The 22,043-nt window shown below is 41.9% G+C and overlaps 1 long non-coding RNA gene across 1 annotated transcript in view; it reads left to right on the top strand.

Annotated features, from left to right (window-relative positions):
• Positions 1-22,043, top strand: part of LOC141009001 (uncharacterized) — a 58,906-nt gene that overhangs the window by 29,692 nt on the left and 7,171 nt on the right. The window contains exon 3 of the long non-coding RNA XR_012180115.1: positions 11,270-11,356. This is a non-coding gene — a long non-coding RNA (uncharacterized lncRNA). The remainder of the gene's footprint in view (positions 1-11,269; positions 11,357-22,043) is intronic.

Here is a 22,043-nt window from a genome sequence, read left to right as displayed (position 1 = left end):
ACGTGAGATTATGTTTGAGACTTTAACTGCCTGCTGGAATTAAATTGATTGTATCTAATGACATAACATTTCAAATAAAGGGCCAAAAGATGAAATAAGTTGCTGAATCTCTCCACAGACTGTTTGTCTGCATGTCTTTCTCTCTCTGTCTTCATCTCTCATTGTTTTTATCGTCCTCCGGTGGATCTCTCCATAACTCTGTGTTGCTGATTCATGGCAGAGCTGCAGGCGCTGACATGACAGTCAGTCTGGTAGCCCTCAGACACTGTGTGTGTGTGTGTGTGTGTGTGTGTGTGTGTGTGTGTGTGTGTGTGTGTGTGTGTGTGTGTGTGTGTGTGTGTGTGTGTGTGTGTGTGTGTGTGTGTGTGTGTGTGTGTGTGTGTGTGTGTGTGTGTGTGAACTGTGCTGACGGGCCTTGTCTGTTGTCCTTCTCCTCTTTGGGTCAGATCCCCTAACAGCCTGTAGACCTCAGCAGGACGACACACCAGGACAGTTATATTCAGTTACGGTCAGAAAGTAAGACTTGTGTTTGTTTTTCTAGCGATGATTGTCGAGGTTTTAGACAGTTCACTGCACCTGAAGCCACAATCTGTCACTTCACCACCAACATTCACCCGAGGACTAGAACCGGCTATGATCTCTTATACTTGGACTAAAGGCTTTTTGCAAACCAAGTCCGTCATACTTTTTTTTTGTCAAGTCGACTTTCCTGACTTCCTTTCCAATCTAAAAGCTTCCCAGTGCATTTGCTCCGAAAAACATGGACGCTCGCTGCAAGCGGCTGTTTGAATGACAAGTCTGTGAGCTTCACAAGCAACGACAGCAGCTGATTTAACAGTTAAAGGCACTTAACCCATTGAGCCCGAGCGGAGCCCAATTGGGCTATTTTTTGAGCACCTATGATAACATATAAGTCAAACATATAGTTTGTGCTCTGAACTAAAACCTCTCTAGTTTTGTTCTGATTCACTTTATTAGCATGAAAGTTGGCAGAGGTAATGTTTTGCATTTTTACCTTCATTTGAAACACAACTGTCTTTGTCTAAAGCTGTGTGACAATAAGGATATGGACTGTAGACGCCTGCTGACAGAGCAACCTAAATTTGGGTGTCATCTGCACAATGGCAGCGCATAAATATGAAATATAAGAGGACCAAGGATTGAGCCTTGGGGAGCCCCACACATCATCTGATATGAAATATCTCTGTCCTGACTCGAACCACTTTAGTTCTGCTCCTGCGAGCCCGACACAGTTTCCAGCCCGTCCAGGCGTATTGTTGGTGAACTGTGCCCAGAGCAGCAGTGAGATCTAATAACGTTACAACATGTTGTTAACACGGGATAACAATGACGACGACACGCAGCAGCTGTGCGACCAACACACAGTGACAACACTATTCTCTCTCTCTCTCTGCTCTGACAAAGCCTCTCTCGCCCCCTTCTCTCCACCCTTCCCTCCGCTCCCTCTCTCCGTAATCCCATTATGTGTAGCAATGACCTGTCCGTGTCAATCTGTCCTGTTGTCATGCCAACCTCCCGCCCCGGGCACTCGGCCAATGGGAATCTTCCCCTGCTGATTAGCCGGCAGTGATCTCGTTAGGCTGGCCACGCCCACTCCAGAGGGCGATACACTGGGAGGATGGAGGGATGATGGGTGATGGGCGGGTGGAGGGAGAAGAAGAGACGGATTTTCAGGTGATGTAACGCACCTCCTGGCAGCCATGTTGGAGGTCCGGTCAGAGTTAACTCCGGTCAGTATCTGCAGGGAATCGATCACTTCATCAGTGACCCACACCGGCCCCCCACAATCTATCAACCACCACCCACCACTACACCCCCACGTTGAAATCATCTGAAACATGCGTACAGTTTTCCTCAAAGCCACTACAAAGCACATGACATTTGTACCAAACGTTCACATTATATAATTATTGGTCACCTTTCCCATCAGAAGGTGGAGGTGATGGTGGTGACATTTTTGTGGCGACATTAATCGGTTGTTTATTCACGAAAAGTTGTACTATCTCCATCCCTGATTTTTATTTTAATCCAGACCGTGATGTTTTCTGAAACCCTAACCAAGTGTTTTTGTGCCTCAACCTAACCAGAGATTAAGCACAGCGTTGTGACGAGAGAGAAAAAAGAAATTCAACCTAAACGAGCGTAAAGTTGCAGCATAAAGAAACGATCAGTTTGAACTTATCTGTGGTTTTGCAGAAACATATGTAGCGAACATATTCTGCCGATCGGGTTGGTTTTCCTGAATATAACCAAGTAGTTTTGGTGCCTAAACCGGACCGTACCGCGTCTGTTTGTCCAGTCCAGAAGTTATATGTGAAACTGTTTGTCAGCAAGCTTTATTCTGAATTAACTACTGTTGCTAACTCGACAGCGAAGCCCTTGACTGGCTGCTGTATTTGTTGAAATGGAAACTATTTTTCCCTACACTAGGCAATTACTATTTTTGCACTGTAGTCTACATATTATAAAGCCTTTTGTGCATCAAAGGAGCCTTTCGCATTTACAGTCACAGTAATTCAAGCCTCAGAGCTACATTACATCCCTTTGAGAATAAAAATAAGTGTAATTGATGATTATTTATCTGCAGAAAGATAAACGTCGCTGCTGAACTGAACTTCATAGAGAGTAATGAATGATTTGAAAGCACTTTCTATGTTTCCCTAAAGCTTTTATCCTGATTTAAGAGTCCCCCTCCTCTTTATCCTCTGCTCCTGATCCTGGCTCACCTTCACTCCTCACCTCCTCACCTCCTCGGGTCAGTAACGAGGCTGTGTGTATGTGTCCGGTGCTGTAGTGTAGTGAATGTGTTAACCTGTAGTAAACTCAGTGGCTCTAACTCTGCTCAGCGGGGGGTGATTGTAAGTTATAAATGGCTCTTGCTGCGCTAAGCTGAGCAGACGGCTGAGGCTGAGTTTAGCGGGGGAAGGATGGAGGCCTGAAGATGACAGAAAACCAAACAGCCTGTTTGGACCGACATGTTTTTCAGTCATCGTTCTGGCAGAAACAGCTCACATTGTTCACCACGACACAATAATAACTGTCACTCGAGCTTCACATGCAGAACCTCGAGCTTCTCTTTACGCTTCTGCATTTGTCCTTTTATTCAGAACTTCTTGTATTTTGGGCCGCGAGAACAATCAAATGTTCTGGATCCAAGTAGAGAAAACAGGAGACAGAGGAACAGTCATTTCATTTGCACACATTTGAATGCTGGAGTCTTTTTGCAGTCCGTCTTTATTCGGCAAAGCATAATTAGCCGTAGCTGTTAGCAATGTGTATTTTCACTGTTGTATGTGGACATTCAGTCGAATAAAAACGACTTCAGGAAAGTATTTTTCACCGACGTTGAAGCACGATACTGTGAGTAAAGTGCTGTTTGCTTTGGCGTAGCTGTGTGTTTCCTACAAACAGACAGTTGGGGAGGAACTCGTCACGGAGATTGATTGATTGGCATTTGTTGTAGCCAATAGTTGTGTTGTAGTACTCAAGATTGGTCTTGATTTTTAATCGGTCTTGTCTCGGTCTCAGACAAAGAGGACTCTGGATTTTATTTCATGACCAGTCAAGACCACAACTATGTAGTTTTTGGGAGGACATTTTAATCAGAAGAGAAACTTGTCATTGATTTGATTTTCTGCCTAAACAAACTAAATAAACAAACTCTCTTTGATTTCACGATTAAACAAACTGACCTTAAAGGAAAACACAGTTTATACTGTTTTACTTTGTTTATATGTGGCGGACCCTGCCACCTTTCTAGCTTCAAACCGTTTTCTGGGACCTTATTTTCCTCTGAGAGCAGCTTGTTTATTCACTGATGGAAAATATAGATATTTCTGAGTAAATACAACCTTTCTGAGTTTCTTCTCCAAAACTACATAGTGCCCCTTTAATGATGGTTTGTGTTGAAAGTCAATCAGAAAACCTGATGCATGCACAAACTGTTGTTGGGTGGATGGTAAAACGATGAAAAGGTTGTAGCTTTAGTGTGTCATGCTGTGTGGGACTCGCACTGTTCTTTGTCTTGACTTGGTCTCAACCCCTCAAAGTATTGGTTTTGTCTCTGTCTTGATGCACTCTGGTCTTGGTGTTGGTCTTGACCTGGTCTCAGTTGAGGTGGTCTTGACCTCCGTACTGTAACTGGCCTCTGTCGAAGTGAAGCTGTCTGTCCGGAGTTGAGGCCGAGCAGCCGGAGGACAGCGGAGGGCGAACCAGAAAACATTTTCTCCATCAAACAAGATCCAGTTTCACTCAAATCACTTAATAAAATTAGAGCGGCGTGTTTCTGCTCAGTAGTCCTTGTGGTCCGGGCCGCAGAAACAGTCCGCTTCCTTCTGTTCATATATTCATCGCAGCATCAAAACAATTAAAAGAGAGACGACTGGACGGAAACATCAGTGTACCCCCTGAGTGCGGGATGAGTCATCATTACCTTTAAAACGACTTCTTTGTTGGCGTTGTTGGGCCTGATTCTGGCTTTTAGGTGACGTATAGAGAACGACACACGTGATAAAAACACATTAACATATCTCACACCGATGTGCCTTCGTCTTGAATCTGCACCGCCTCTAAAATTCACTTTACATTCAGTCTGAACTCACGTTACCTCTTAAGCCATAGTAAACACTTACTCTCACTCCCCCCGTGTTGGTTCAGAGGTTAGTGCTGTCACTTCACCCCCAGTGCATGCTGGGATTGGATTCACCTCTTGAAACTGTAAATAGAAGCAGCAGGAACACTGATTGATGGGTGGATTAAATCGCCCCCAAACGCAGCTCGTGTTTTCCTCAGCTTGTTAGATCTCGTAAACAAGAGATCAATACCTGCTGAGAACTTCAGCAGCCTTTCCCCATACCTACACATCCACTGCTGTAGTGTCCTTAAGCAAGTCAAGCAAGCCTGGGTGATTGTAGCTGGCGGGAGTAGACAGTTGATGTTGTTCTGGACGGTGTAAACAGTCTGTAGGGTCACCAGCAGTCAGCTGTGCACACCAGACTAAAGGCTACTGCTAAGCTAATCAGATAGCAGCTAACGCGGCCTGATGCACTGCCACTGACTGGACAGCAGGCAGACTGAGAAGCCAAACCAGGACGAACACTGAGCCCGTGAAGTGACGGTATAATACTGTAACTGAAACCAGGAGCTGGCAGCCGAGGAAAACGTGTAGATGTTGGACAGCTACGTCACCCAGACAGCGGTGGTGGAAGATGAAGTGGATAAGACATGTAAATATGTTCCTGTTTTCATCTTGTAATATCAGAGTTGACACACGCTTGTTTGAATTAAGTGCCATCAAAATATACATTTAATAAATGCAAACAAGTAAAGATATTGTGTTAAAATATTAGTTTGATAAAACTGAATAGTTTGAAGTCTTAAAGTATGTATTTATGTATAAAAAGCAGTTTTCTGGCGATAAATGTACTTAATAATTAAAAATACTAGTAAAAGTAAATTAACTATATTTACACGTGTGTATATATACTGTATACTTTGAATTGATTGATTATTGGATCTGATATTCAGCATTTTTCTGATTTATCTGAATCAGTGTCTTTATATCTGATTGCAAATAAAAATACATTTATGAATGCAATAGTTTGGCTTTTAATGCAGCAATTAATCTACAAAGTTACTAGTAATCAAATAAATGTAGTGGAGTGGAAGTTTACAGTAGCAGAAAATGGAAAATACTCAAGTAAAGGACAAGTACCTCACAATTGTACTTAACTACAGTACAGTACTTGAATAATTTACATGCCATCAGTGCTTGCAATGTATTACTGAACATGTCGATGATATATTGACAAATATACCAATTATTACTGTATTTCATATAATGTTAAAATACAGATATATTTCCCAAAAATATATATCTAAAATATTAAATATAATAATATATATAATTAAAAAATGAAATTATTATATTTTGTAATATAATGGCAATATGAATATATTGGCGTGTTTCAAATATATGTCGACTCCTTCCATATAATAAAATGATTTTTCCATATATGTCAATATTTGCTTGTTTCATAAGTGTGATGAAAATTCAGTCATCACCTCCTCCTCCCATGTTGACAGACAACAAAAACTCTCCATTAAAACTTTGCAGAATCAGCTGTTAGCACTTCCTGTTAGCAGTGAACCTGTGGATGTACAGACGACTATCACCGGATCACTCTGATACTGAAGGAAACTTAAAAACATGATGTTTCTCAGGCAAGTTCTGCACATGTAAGGAGCGTCTTTCTGGGGTTTTCTAAGCGGATTCATGGAGTCATCATCTCACTCTGGAGCTTCACAGTAAAACAGCGTTGCAGCATTCTGCTAAACAACTGAAGTAGCTGGAGACTTGATTTAAAATGCAGCATATAGAGTATATTCAGAAGAGGCAGCGTCTCGCTCTCCTTCCTCCTCACAAACAAATTTAAAAGTATAAAAACCTATGTGGTGAAATCTGAAGGAGAAATGTGGTAAACCTGCTGTGGATGTGGACGGCTGCTCTCTCTCTTTAACTCGGTTAAGACCGCCTGAATATCAGCAGCAGCATCTCGCTCTAAACTCACTTATCCAGATTGCGGTCGGCTAATTTGAGTCAGGCTAACCGCACTCACATAATAAGGATCCTATCAGATAAAAACCTTGTTTTTCCATTCAAAACTCACTTTTTACTATGAATAAACAATACAACTGTGACTGACTAACAATCTGGAATACACAAAAATGACTGAGTCACACATATTCAGGCTAAAAGGCCAGAGCAGGGTCATGTTAGATGTGGAGGTGTTTTTTCACACAGCAGCAGACACAAGCTGTCATTCATGCACACAGATAATCTGGTAACTGACCTCCAGACTGAATTTCAGGTTGGCTGATACAAACTGTGTTAGCTGCAGACAAACAACACGCTTTAACTCAACAGTCCAGATGTTGTTCACAAATTAAATGAGTAGGAGGCAAAGTTCAAAACTAATATTACAGCCCAACAGAAATGTGTCATAATACGTTCATCCCTCAGAATTAGTTTGTTGCACTCGTTGTAAACCTTCGACATATGTTTACGTATTTAGGTGTTAAAGACGAAAAGTAGAGCTGGTAGCTGCGACGTAATCCTTGTGGACAACTTCAACCGTCAGAGTAACTTTTCACCGACTGCTACACAAAAAAGTAATTTAATTGAACCTTAATAAGCTCTAACACGGTGAATTAAAGAGTTAGTGATCGATGAACAGTGGAGAGAAGAACCGAGATGGTTTTGGTTAGCAGTGTTCGCTAAGTTACTGTCAAAATGCAAAATATTACATATTACTAGTTACCTTCATTTTATAGTAATATATTATGAAACAATATTACTGTTTGCGTAGAGTAATCGCACTACTTTTGAGTAACTTTCAACAAAATGCCCAAATAAACTAGCCTATATTAATTTGTTCATGTTGGTGTGGATGGCTTCTTAAAAAAGCAACAATAAACGCTTCACTTCGGTCGGTAATGCGGATTGTAACATGTTACGTGACATAACTGTAGTACTGTATTACTGAAATATTATTAGTAATGCGTTATATAACTCCAGTACCGCTAAAAGTAATATATTACTGTAACGCGTTGCTTTTGTAACATGTAACGGAGGTGAATGGGTCTTACGATGGTTAAATGACTGTTTCTGTAAATGGAGTCTGGTGGATTTGCTGAGAGCGGTTTGGCGGCTTTACTCCTTTAACAAAAAAGGTCTTGAAAGAATAAAAATCTGAAGCTGTCGGTGATGAAAACACTTTCACGTAACATAATTAGACGGTCAAAGTTGCCCTGAGGTAAACCTAAGACCTAAGTTTGAACAAGGTCATGATCACGATTTCCAGCATATAAAAGTAAAGCATACAGTTTTATCCTCGTCTGGATGAATCATCCAAATCATTTTTATTATATTTATATAAAATTACCAAGACTTCTTAAAAAATGACCAGACTTTGAGTTTTCTTGCTGGAAGAAGACCCTGAACTCAGGAGTTTATAGTTAACGAGTCCTCTCACGACACCGACGGCTCAGAAAGTCTTATAAATGGTATGAATATGTTTGATTATAAGATCGAGCAGATATTAGAATTTTCTAAATATTCTAATATCTGCTTGATCTCATAAATAAACATATTTATAGCAGTTCTTGTCTGATGATTAATACAGACCTCCTCTTTAACGGAGCAGTTTATAGCAGAGTTATAACGCGTCACCTTCCTCTTTCTGTTAAAGGTCAGAGACACGGAGACAAATTGCAAATTGGTTGACGAGGTGAAATCATTAATCGACGCAGAGACGAGGCCCTGAGTCACAAACTCTGCTGTCAAAAGATCTGCAGTGTCCCTGTGACGCTGCTGCTGCTGCTGACAGCCTGTATGCGTTCAGACTGAATGGAGCCGCAGGTTTTTCATACAGACCGGGTCAGTTTCCTGCCGGGCTTTTTAAAACTCGACCAATCAGCTGCCTCTCCTGACGGCGTTCAGAGAGACTGCTTCACTGCTTCAGACTGAGAGCAGATTCATTCAAACGCTGTCGCTCCAACTCCTACTGAGATCTGTCCCAGAGAGACAGACCTACTGCTGAGTGTACAGTACACACACACACACACACACACACACACACACACACACACACACACACACACACACACACACACACAGCTTTCATCTCAGAGCACGAGCTCTATATTCTGTTCAACTGGGACAGCGAGGTCTTAACTAGTCTGTCCTAAAAACACTGTTTTCTCTCGTTGTCGGCTTCTCCTCACACTTCCTCTCTTTCTTTTCATCTCTCTGACTGAAGCGTTCTGATCCGACAGCTGCCAGTTTATTACACGCTAGTATATGTGTGTGTCTGTGCGTGTGCGTAGAGTAATTTGTGTGTACATGATGTATGTGCTTGTGTGTGTCTTTGTACTCCTGTAAGAACACTTTGGTTTTGCGTGCCATAGTGAGGACTTGTTGGCGAAGTCGAGGCGTTTGATAGAAATATTTGTGTGGCGAGGACTTTTTTAGTTTGCTAACAGGTCAAACATCCATCAGCACGGACTGTGACCTGCCTGTACTGAGGAATGAAACATGTTAACCCTACATTGATTGATTTCTTGGTCACACATAACAAGACCACACATGAACGATGCGGTCCAAAGCAGTCCAGCTTGTTCGTGCGCTGATTTACAGTGAAATGCAAGTAAGAAAAAGAAAAATAACTGAGTGAGAGGATGATCAGGAGGATTCGCAGACAGCAGCGATTATTTTTGCACAGAAAACGTGAAGGCGCCTTCTCATATTGTGGTTCAGCAACACGGTTACACGTTATTATTATTATTACTGTCAGACTGGATGATAAACTGTGTGTTCAGGATACACAGTCCCTTGTGTGAGTGTGTTTTCATGTGACCAATCTGTGTGTGTGTGTGTGTGTGTGTGTGTGTGTGTGTGTGTGTGTGTGTGTGTGTGTGTGTGTGTGTGTGTGTGTGTGTGTGTGTGTCTGTAATTGCTTGGTGTCCGTGTTCCCTCGAGTGCACTCCACTAGTCAATAGAGAGCATAATGCTCTGAGTTTACCCATAATGCCCCAGGGGAGCGGCGGTCGAGTGAGCTCATTGCGGTTTGACTGGTGTACTGAGTGGACACTTGGGATGAGAGACACAGCCAGACACACGCAGAGAGAGAGAGTGATGAAGTGTATGTTCAGTGAAGAGGAGAGGGCGAGCAACAACAACAACAACAACAACAACAACAACAACATGGTGTTCAGCCACGAATACGGATGGAGAAGATCCAACTTTCCGTGAAAAACAGTCGCCACAAAAGCTGCAGTCTGCACGTCACACAACAAAAACAGACGGAAATATCTCCAGGTTTCATCAGAAAAAGTCTGCTCGGATGTTTGGCGGCCCTGTTGGCTGTCATAATGCCCCTCCGCCTCCTGATGGGCTCATGTTCTGGTTAGGTTTAGGAAAACATCATGGTTTGGCTTAAAATACCTGTTCTGGTCGCCACGATCACAGGTGGAGATGGTCCGCCTCTGTGAAGGATGTCTCCATGTCTCCTTAAAAACATCCAGCGGTGTGACTCAAACTGCAGTCGGCTGTTTGGCGGTTAATAATCGTATAATGTGAACGTGATATGTCACATTTGCTACAAATGTCCGTCCTACCTTGGACGTATCTGTGGTCTGCAGAAACGTTCACTGCTACATTACGTCCCGGTGACTCGGCTGGACCCAAACAATCAGAAGTAAATATGTTCCTGGTGTGACTTCATCAAACGTCTGGATATTTGATGTGAGGAAATGTTCATTGTTTCCAACTGACATAAATTTAAAATAAATGTCTCACTTGTCTTTCGGCGTTTTGGAAAAATTGGCTCATTCCAGAGACATTTTGCTGATGCGAGGACATTTCTAGTTTAATAAGGTGAACTGTGCATATTTCAGCAAAGCAAGAACATTTTGGCAAAGTGAAGACATTTGGTAAAATGAGAACATGCTGATGAAGAAGAGGACATGACGCAGTGTCAACTGAACTTTGACTTAATTGATTGGTTGGTAGTTTGATTATTTGACATTAGTTTGTGAAGAACAGTGAATGTGATGTGATGGTTTTGTAGGTTTCATGTATAAATTCAAAGGTTTCCAGTGATGTCTTGTGTGATTTCTTGTGATTTGTTGATGAAATGTGTGATGAGATCTTATGATCCAATCAGAAATGATCTCAGTTTTATAAATCTCAAACATGCTGGAGCTTCGTTTCCCCTCCGACAGTCAGACATGCACACAGTTTGTAAAGGGATGCTTCAGCCTGCTCCACCTCTCATTAGACCCGTCACTGAGAAGAATAACTGCAGTTTAATTATGTTGCACAGACCAGCTGTCATCACGCACAGCTGTGGCTATTTATAGCACCTGTAGCACTGATTCATCAGGTACCTGTGAACCATCATCAGCTGTGAGATCTCAATCATCGTTATTTTAGCATCAGAAGGATGAACGATGATTAATCCACAGCGGTGGTACTAAAAAAGACTTAGACTGGCATTTTATTTAAGCTATTATTCATCTGTATGTTCGTATAATGTTACAAACTTTAAGAAACCTGAAAACAGAAGACACAGATCCTGAGATCCTCACTAACAAACTGTGTGTGGAGACTCTGGTAACAAGACGACTGGACACTGGAGACCTGCTGAGGTGGACGAGTCTCAATCCTACTCTGTTCTTGTCTCCACAGGGAGGTCCGGCTGAGCTCTGGTTCTCTGGCACAGACTGAAGATTTCCTCCAGACGGAGTGATTGGACCCGAGGGAGCAGCGAGTCCGGTCAGTTCTTATCTACTGAGGCTCTGAGGCAGGTTTAACTTTTTTACCTTTGGGAGCTGAACGCAGACATCTGTCTCTGTTTCTCTGTGATGTTCACACCTTCCCGTCTTCCTTCCACACCTCAAACCTTAAACCAACACCTGTACTGTCTATGAGGCTCGGTTCAGATAAACCCAGATTGTGTCTCTTGTAGGTGAGACAGACTGCTGCTCACTATATTTGGTTTGGTATATTTTATTTAGCTTGGTTAGGTTGAGGCACAGAAACCACTCGGTACGGATGAGGAACAGATCTCGTTTTGGCTGAAGATACCGGAGTTTGTCGAGGTCTCGATCATTAGTCTGTTTCCATCCCCTCCTTGTCCAGATGAGTGATTTTTGTACCATATGTATGTAAATGCTCATGCAGACATTTTAATCTTGCGCAGAAACAAGCAGAAACACTGATGTAGCCATTGTTTCAGTGTCCCAGAGGAGCAAAACTCAGCGGATTTGTATACCAAAATCTAAAAAATAGACTGAGATCTTCGTTTTATATAAACTCCTCTTCTAACCTGCAAGATCATTAAAGTTAGCAGCAGAGACTGTGGATGAATATTTAGCGAGCTAACGTTGGCTAGTTTTCAACGTGCAGCATCAATCATTGATGTTATGATAAAGACTTTAACTTTAGAAAGTATCGAATGTAATTCAACTTCATCAGTGACGTGACTGTAAGAATTGCAATTAACTGAAAGTGTTAAAGTGAAAAGTAACTTGTACTTTGAGTAACTTATCAACCAGGCTTTTACTTGAGTATTTTTTGAGTATTGTACTTTTAGTGCAGAACAGTTTCAGCTGTTATCAACTAGCTACGTCTAAACATCACTGATTCTGAGCGTCGGTCAACATTTCACCTTCATTTCTAAGAAATCATGTTTTTTTTCCTTTTGCTAAAACCCACATTTTCTACAAAGCAAGAATTTTTTTTAGCTTTCAGCAGGGAGTCATCTGACTTCCGACTCCTCCATGACTCCTTCTTTTTATGTCCACGGGCTTTTAGATTTGACCTTTTTATCAAACAACCAGATATTTTTTTTATCTTAATGGTTCAAAGACGAGAGTTTCTCGTCCATCCAACTGTCAGTCGCCTCACGCTGCCTGTGGGAAAACAAACAGGATCCACACTTTCAAACTCTGCTGCACGTCGACTTGCAACAGTCAGAAAAAGAGACATTTTTCAGAAACTACTCGACGTTGGTCCTTAAAAGCAGCTAGGGTTGGATTTTTATTCATTAAACGCGGTCACTTGTGTCTCTACCTCTGGATGTGTCCTGACATCCCACTGCGTCCTCATTTATCTCTCTGTTTTGACTTTTTAATTTTCACAGTCGGTCTTTGTGTTTTTTTAATCTCTGTTGAAACTCTCAGGGGAGGCCGGGCTGTCGCTTCGAGTCTGCTCCTCTCAGAAACACTTTCATTCTCTCTCTCACTCTGAGGAAACCCTGAAGTTTCAACTGTGTCAGGCTGCATTTTGAGGGAAATGTGTGCAGAAAGTGACGTGCAGGATATCTCTTAGTATTTACATTTAATATTGCAGCTGTAAAACTGCTATTGAAAGAAATTTAAGGTGAAAATAAAGAGTTTTAGGAGGATTAAACGGCTCCATATAGAGATCTTTTAACTTCCAGCACCAGATTGTTAAATATTCCAGTCAGTCTGCTCTCGTATTGATCGCTTTAGAGCATCAATTTAAATAATTAAGTACCAAAAACACCCCAACATCTACAGTTTTTATCCTCCGGATGCAGTACGTCACTGTTCATTTCCGAAAAACGTCAGCTTCCTGCCACACACACACACACACACACACACACACACACACACACACACACACACACACACACACACACACACACACACACACACACACACTCTCTCTCTCTCCGCCCTCAGCTTCCTGTCTCAGCTGTGTGTGTGTGTGTGTGTGTGTGTGTGTGTGTGTGTGTGTGTGTGTGTGTGTGTGTGTGTGTGTGTGTGTGTGCTTGGCAGTGAACCAGACTCCATCACACACACAGCCGGTTGGTCGGCCACTCAGTCCTGTCACTGCGGGCTCCGATCCAAAGCCATTAGCCGGGGGAACATCCCGACTTTATCCTGCACTACACCGAGACAGCGCTCTCACACACTCACACACACTCTCTCACACACACACACACCTGTGCCAGCCCACAGATGGGTGCAGGTAATGCCATGTTAATTGGCATGTTTACAGGCTGGGGACTATTATTAGCCGGTTGCTGGATGCTTTTATCTGCATTAACACCATCAGGAACGTGATCAGTGTTGGTATTGTTCGGAAGCTGAACCGCGCTAATGTTAGCATCGCTCTCTACCTGCAGCTACATGCAGCAGCAGGGCCTGGAGGTCAGGGTCCTTTATATACATTATTTTACAGATCTGTACGTCTGTAGACAGTAGACTCTAAACATCATTTTACCTTCGATAAGGCATTCATTATTTATTTACTTATGGACAGGCGTTTTTAAGATATCTGTCAGAAATCAGGATTCTGTATCATCATCCAAATATTCTCAGATTTGTTCGATTTGTGTCCGCCCGGCCCGAGGGGCTCTCAGCTCTCAGCAACCAGCCCCAGTAAACATTGATTTGGTGATTTAGACGTTAAAAGATGTCTAGACAAACTGTTACAAAGAAAACTAAATTTTCTTCGCTGGCTCTGCTACAGCCTGGGAAGACAGCCACGGTTTGAACTTCTCTCTCTGGCTCTCTCTCTCACAGACAAAACTACCTGTTCTGTCATTAAGGTATTAAGACGTTTGGTACATAATTATTTTTGTCACTTCTCGTGAGCCAACCACGCGCAACACTATGAATGTCTTCCAGGAGATACTGTCTGAAAATATGTACTGACTCCATATTTAAGACCCAACGAAAGGCTAACTGTAGCATCACCTCACGTCGCAGAGAGTAGGATACGATTGACGATATGTTGCCCTCGGTAACAATAATATCAAGACACAGCGATGCTGCAATAATCCATATGCTGCAAGACAATCATCTAACGATACATCACGATATCTGTCGAACTGTAGAATATAAAATACCTAAAATTCTGTATTTCTTCACGTCATTGTAGTCTCAGCTCAGTGCCTCTTTATCACACACACTGACTGCAACATGTTTTAATAAAAATATAAATATTTGGTGCAAGCATATCGATAATCTCAAGAGGAAGTATCATTATATAAAGCCGTATCGATATTTTGTCCCACCACTACCACAAAGACTAGAGCCGACAGCCAGCTAGCTCGCACGTTCTGCGTGTAAACATTTCACATTTATATATATAATATATAATATATAATATGCGGTAAAATCATGATTACTACTCGACAGGCTTTCCTTTTCTTTTCCCGTTTGTCTTCTGGTGCATTGATTCGCTTTTCGCTGAACAGCCAGAATGATTTCTGTCATCGTCGGCCGAAAAGCTGCTGACAATGAGCCGACTAGTGCGAAGGGTGCACAACACAACGCAACAACTAGGGACACAAACACTTACTGGTGTCCCTTCGCCCCTTCGTTCCCATCAGCTATAATCACTTGCAACTGCGGACATCGTCGAACAACACGCTGTAACAAAGTTCTGATTATAACCCGCTCCTGAGCCAAATCTCTATAACGTCTCGACTTGGGTACTGACCCGCAGAAATACTACAGTTTAGTGTTTAAGAGCTAAATGAAAACCTTCTCATTTGTAATGAACAGATATTAAATAGACAATATAAGAACATACAATTACATTTCTGCTCTCAGCGAGACTTTTTATTACACACAAACAGTAATATTGTTTCCTGCCGTTGGTTTTTCCAGAAGTTGATCGCCTGCTTAATGACATGAAACAGTGTGTGAGTGTGTGTGTGTGTGTGTGTGTTTGATTTAGGACACTGAAATGCAGCGAGAGTGTTTGGGACGATAAAATTAAATAGAGGGTCTTATGAGGATGCTGAAACCTGGAAGAAGATGGCCGTCCAGGACAGCAATTTGGACGGTTCATTAGTTCTAGAGATCAGGGAGTGTGTGTGTCCAGCCTGGAGCCACACACACTGAGCATCTGCATCTGTACTACACACACACACACACAGTAAACACACACATCTCGTTTAATACAACCTCGATAGACTCACAAGAAAACTGCATTTTTCTGTTTTTGCGTCCGTATGTTAAACCAGTAAACAGACTAACTCCATTACATCTAAATTGAATCAATAGCACGTCTCTATCTGACATCACTGTTCTTTATATTTCACTTAAATCTGTACGTTTTAAATCTGATTAGCTGCAGCAGCCGGCGTGTAACGGTCGCTCCCTGCTGCTGCTGCTGGATTTAAATTAAATCAATGCAATAATGTAGTTTGGCGCCCGTTCTCTTCTTTACATCTGATCACGATGTGAAGCCTGTTTTTTAAAAGCCTGTTCAGCTGAAGGTTTTTACTAAGAGGATGTTAAAATGTTAAACCGTCGCACCAGATTGAGAAACCAGCAGCAGATACAGACGGACGTGTCTATATGCTGCAGGACTGAAGGGGTTTTTGTGTTGAATGGATGCAGCTGAAGCTCCATTATACAACAACACAGTGTGTGTTCCTCATAAATACATAGTGAGATGTCTGACATTCCCCCAACACAGCAGCTCCAGAGCAGGAATGTGACTGGAATCTGTCCTCCCTCACGCCTTTCTCTTTCTGCTCTCTGTTTGAGTTCGATGTAAATATATTCTGGTTCAGCCCGTTCTCACACGCCATGCGTCAAACAGGTCGACAGCCCTAGGCTTCAAAGTTTGATGCTGCAGTCACCCCTCGAGGGTCGCAGTAATATGAAAAGACCGAGTCAGGAGGTGGTTGGGTGGATGATTAAGACTTTCCCTCCGGAGACTTCACATCCCATTTGCGATTAAGAATCGAGTCATTTGTTGTTAATTTATGTAACATAAGTAAGCAAACGTACGTAAAGGGGGTTTTGTAAGTTACTCAAGTCATTTTAAACCGAAGAATGATCTTTTCCTGATGTAACCAAGTTAACAACGTTAACAACATTAAAAGCATGCAGCACGCTTTATTTTGAAAGTGTAACTTAGAGCCCTAAAGGTACGTGTCCCAGGATCCGTCGTTTTCAGGCCTCCCATTCATCGTCTACGTAGGAAGCTGTGCAATGCATTGTGGTAACGGCGTATGTTGTGCAAGTTGAATTCTGGGTACTTTATGCAAATCAGGATCGTCAGATGCAACGCGACGACACTGGAAACTCCTGAAAACTGTAAAAAACGAAACATTGCCGAGTTAAAATGAAGTCGGATCCTGCAGCTGCGTGGCTCGTGGCCTTCAGGAACACATTTTGTTGATCTGTTGTTGTAGTCAGTGTGAAAGTTTCCAAACCAGCCGTCATGTTGGTCCAGTTTGAAATCCCGGTGCAGCGGCTCACAACATTTCCTGTTTATGCTTTCAAATTAAAAGCTTTCCACTGCTGAGACAGGAAAGGGATTTTATTGTAAAGCAGTTATAAGAAATTCAATGCGTTATCAGGCCTTCACGGTGAGATCTGGACATATTTAGCACTATGTGACCATTGGATCCGGTTCATATGATAGTAAAGAATCAGCCACAGTGAGCTGCAGACGAGAGGCTCTTACTACGTTCTCGTCATCACGGTTAACAACTGTCTGCTATGTCTCTGGTGCACATGGGATCCTATCAGTCTGCACCAGAAACTTGTGGAGAGAAAAAGCTTCGGCCTGTGTCCCCTGAGGAGCTCTGCAGCCAATTAAAAATACTTTTTTCTTCCTCTGTCATTGTTTGTTAGTGTTATGTCTTCTGTCTGATGAATCCCTTGAAAACGAGATGATTCATCTCAAGTGGCTCATCCTCGCATTTGGAAACTAATTTGCAGCTACCAGGTAATTATTTTAAAAACACTCAGTCCTTCGCTCGACTTTTGATCTCAAACTTCTGTTGTTCTCTCTTTCTATCAGCGCTCTCATCTGATCACCACGGGGTTAAAAGTGCACTCGTAAATTCCTCAGCTAACATGAAATTATTTGCCCTCTAACTGAATTTGAGGCATTTTCTCGGCAGTGGGAAACAATCGCGTTGATTCATGCGCCCGCAGGCCCAGACTCTCCCTCCTCCTCCCCTCACTGCCGTTTCCACGCAAACTGAAAAACACGCCTTGTCCGTCCAAACACATACCATCTTTATTGGACAATGCATAGATTTATAACTGGAATCCAGCGTATCGAGAGCGAACATACGGCGAGACTCTCAGGAAGACTGAGGACAGATCTGTGGGTGAAAATGCTGCAAAACAAATTCCTTTAAACTGTAAAGTTGTGTTAAAGACAACACTTTTATCTTTACACGAACATTTCTTTACTTCATATTAAGGTCCCTGTAATACGTATTAGTAAAAAGGTTATAGGCCCCCTATAAAGATCCCTTTAAACATTTATTGTTAGACGATTAAGATTGAGAATGTTAATAAAAGTCCTTAGCATCACAAAAACATTTGAGTTTAACTAACTTGCCTATAACGCCATTGTTAACTTCTCTATCCGTTAAATATTGTGTTATTAAGATTAATAAATACTTTATTATGTGTTTGTAATGCTTAACACTGATAAGGAACTCATTAGGCTTTTATTTACGTCTGTAAACTGTTAACGAGCCTGTTCAGACCTGATATCAACATCCGTCCTGAGTGATCCGATCACAAGCAACAAACTGACACTTTTTACGTTAAAAGAACTAATTGGTCGACATTTAATCCCGAATTTACAAGAAGGCCCAAATAATGAAGAATTAGTCACAGACAGAGTTTCACACAGTTTATAAAGTGTCTCCAACTCAACAACTCACTAAACTGACACATTTGTTAAGGGAGTCTGGGGACAAAGAAGTCGCCTATACTGGTTACTGTTTAGTGTATCTGTAAAATGTGACATGTTTAGATCAATAAAATGTTTCTTCTTTCATAAATTGAGTGTAAATGGTGAAATCAGTGTAAACAGTGTGTTCAAACAGCTGCTAAATGTTGGCAGGTCAGACTTTAGCACTTTAGACACAGAAGCAGACAGGCTGGTGCAGCCATGCTGCCACAAACTGACACTTTTTACAAGGAAACACACAACTTACTGTTTTCATTTAATGCTGAATTTACAAGAAGGAGACAATGATTCAGAGTCTGTCAGAGACAGAGTTTCATAATGTTTATAAAGTTTTACCCTACTCAACAACTCCTAAAATTAGCTGATTTGTTAAGGGAGTCTGGTGAAATTGTGGTTAATAGTTGGCTTCATGTATCACATTTAATGCTGAATTTACAAGAAGCTCCAATGATTTAGAATTTGTCGTAGCTGTTGCGCAAAAAAGTTTCTCCTCACTCCTCAAAATTGCATGATTTTCTAAGGAAGTCTGGGGCACCGACGACCTCTGAATGTGGTCTGAGTGATCTCAAATGTGTCCTCAATGCATCTTGGGGTCATTCACACCTGTACGTAGAGCTGTCCACTTGTGATCGGATCCCTCAGGGTGGATGTTGACACCCGGTCAGCGATAAATGTGTTTATGATGCTGTTATAAACCCTCACATAGTCTTATAAACACATAATGTTAATGAGCATCTTGCCTTATTATCTATTTACCAATGTTTCTTACAAGGACAATATAAAGTGCAATTTTCTTCATCATTCAGATTTTTAAAAACACCCCTGGCTCAGATTTAGAGTATAAAAATCAGCGAAAGAGTTGATCTGAGTCGTCTCATGATTCACGATAAGAAAGTTTAATTTTTTTTTTAAATGAGCAGATATAATCGTCTTCATCCCAGCTGCAGGCCTGCAGGCTCAGAACAGATGGAGCGCTTTCATTAACTGGATCACCAGCAGAGCACACACACACACACACACACACACACACACACACACACACACACACACACACGAAAGACTGCAGAGTCACACATATAAAAAAATACCATCAGTAGAGTCTTTCACAAGACACCACACTGCTGCACACAGACACACACACGGACAAAGAAAGTCACTCTGGAGGCAGAAACACACTAATTCAAAGTGTCTGAACATGCAGAGGAGACACAAATTACACACAGTGAGGAGGAGACACATCACAGGCTGACCAACACAAACAGGAAGTGACAGCTGCACCACTTAAACACTGGCACATGTACACAGACATGTTAGCGTACACACACACGCACGCGCGCACACACACACACACACAGCTGACGGTCATTGAGAATGACTGCCACACACTGTGCACTCACATGTTCACAGCGCACACACAACACTCACACACAGTTAAGCTGACATGGAGAACAGCTCGTGTGTAGTAGAGTCTCACTGCAGCGCTCTGTTAATCCTGTAACGTAGCTCTGCTGTGTCACTGGCACTGATCAATATTTAACCAACAGAGAATTGATCACCAGCAGAAAAGGCAACAACATCAGATTGGTATCAGACTGAAGCCCTCACTTTGGATCAATGCTTAGAAGTTATGAGAGATTTATGCTGTGTGGAAAAATAGCTGCAAGTTTAAAGTCAGAGAAAATGTTTCTGTGTTCTGACTCACTGACGGACACGTTTAAGATAATGGACACTAACCACAGCGGTTCTGTTCTTGCTTCTCGTTTGTTACCCACCGTTATTACCTTTTTGTCCGTCAGCTGGTTGGTTGGTCGGCTTGTTAGTTGGTCAGCTGTTCGTCGGTTGGTTGGTTGGTCAGTTCTTCAGTTGGTCGGTTGGTTTGCTAGTTGGTTGGTCGGCTTCTTGGTTGGCTGGTTCGTTAGTTGGTCGGTCAGTTGGTTCATCAATTGGTCGGTTTGTTAGTTGGTCGGCTGGTTCGTCATTTGGTTGGTTGGTTTGCTAGTTGGTTAGTCGGCTTGTTGGTTGGTTGGTTGGTTGGTTTGCTAGTTGGTTAGTCGGCTTGTTGGTTGGTTGGTTGGTTGGACGGTCAGCTTGTTAGTCGGTTGGTTGGTTCATCAGTTGGTAAGCCTGTTAGTTGGTCGGCTTGTTGGTTGGTTTGTTAGTTGATCGGTTGGTTGGTTGGTCAATTGGTCGGCTTGTTAGTTGGTTGGTTTGTTAGAAGTTCATCGTATGTAGACAACATTTAAAGCAACAGTTCACCCAAAGATGAAAACGCAGCCATTTTCTACTCATCCTCATGATGAATTTTCAGTTTTGGGTGTTCCCTCAAGAACTTTGGCTTCAAACAGGGTTTACTGAGAAAAAAAGTTTAATTAACAAAGTATAAAAACTCAAGCATTGTATTGGCACAAGTATCAAACACTTTTTAAATGGTACCAAAGTCATACTTTTACTGTTCCAGAGAATCAAACATGGACGGGTGTGATGCTGAATCTCTAACATACTTTTATCTTCTAGGCTCCAAATATCTTAACTGAAAACCTCGTATTCACTCATTCTTTCAAATCACAGCTAAAAATGTACGTTTTATTAAACCTTTGGTGTTTCCTTTAATTTGTGTGATAGTTTGTAATGAAGAAATTCAAAATGCTCGTAGTTGTTTTATTTTCCAAAGATAGAATCAGTTATCAGGCATAAAAACAGGTAATCTCTAAGCAGCTGCAACACGATCATTAAAACAGGTTTGTGTCTGGAAATGACACACAAAGATCTACACACCTACTGACAGACAATGAGAATGACGTCCCATGATGCTCTTAATGTGTGCGCACACACACACACACACAGGCTGTTAATCCCTGCTTAGTGTATTAGCCGTGTCACCGATCGCAGTGACTTGGCGTTCTTCAGACACGTGGGCGCGGCACGAGACCCAGCACGCAAATCTGCCGTCATTCACTAACACACACACACACACACACACACACACACACACACACACACACACACACACACACACACACACACACACACACACACACACACACACACACACACACACACACACACTAACCTGTAGAAGCTGTGCAGAGGTGGAGTCGATCTAAACTTTGCATCAAAACTAATCTTGAAATAGAAACTAAAATGAATCGCACCTCATCTCTTCTGTGAAGCAGAGGAAAGTCAGGACACCTTTAAATTGTTTCTAGATGAAGCGTGAAAATATAAACGTCTTCACTTTCACAGAATGCTTCAACAGAAAAAGACTTTCTGACCCCCAAAAATGTTTTTAAAAAGGTATTGTATATCGTTAGTTAGCTGGTTGGTTCGTTAGTTGGTCGGCTGGTTTGTTAGTTGGTTCGTTAGTTGGTTGGGTGGTTTGTTAGGTAGTTGGTTTGTCGGCTGGATGTTTCTTTAAAACAATTAAAACTAATGTTAAACTAATAGGAAAGTAATGCCTCTTTTGACCACTAGGAGTGTGTGGCGCTGTTTGTATTTGCAGAGATTATTTCCCAGGGTGTGTCGAGGTGTGGGCTTGGTTATTTTGCTTTAAACCGTAACCGCCATTAAACAATCAGAAAATAATGTTTTATTTCTCTGATTCACTGCTTAGTTCGCTCGCTTGCTCGTTAACAACCAAAAACTTGTGCGTATTCTGCCTTTAATGTTCCTGTCTGTATTGAACATCATTCCCGCAAGGACAAGAAACAGAATAGATTTAAAGTTGTGCATGAATGAAATAAAAATACTC

This window comes from Pagrus major, chromosome 2, assembly GCF_040436345.1.
Source record: "Pagrus major chromosome 2, Pma_NU_1.0".
In the NCBI taxonomy this organism is placed as follows: Eukaryota; Metazoa; Chordata; class Actinopteri; order Spariformes; family Sparidae; genus Pagrus; species Pagrus major.
This window is presented reverse-complemented; position numbering and strand designations above follow the sequence as displayed.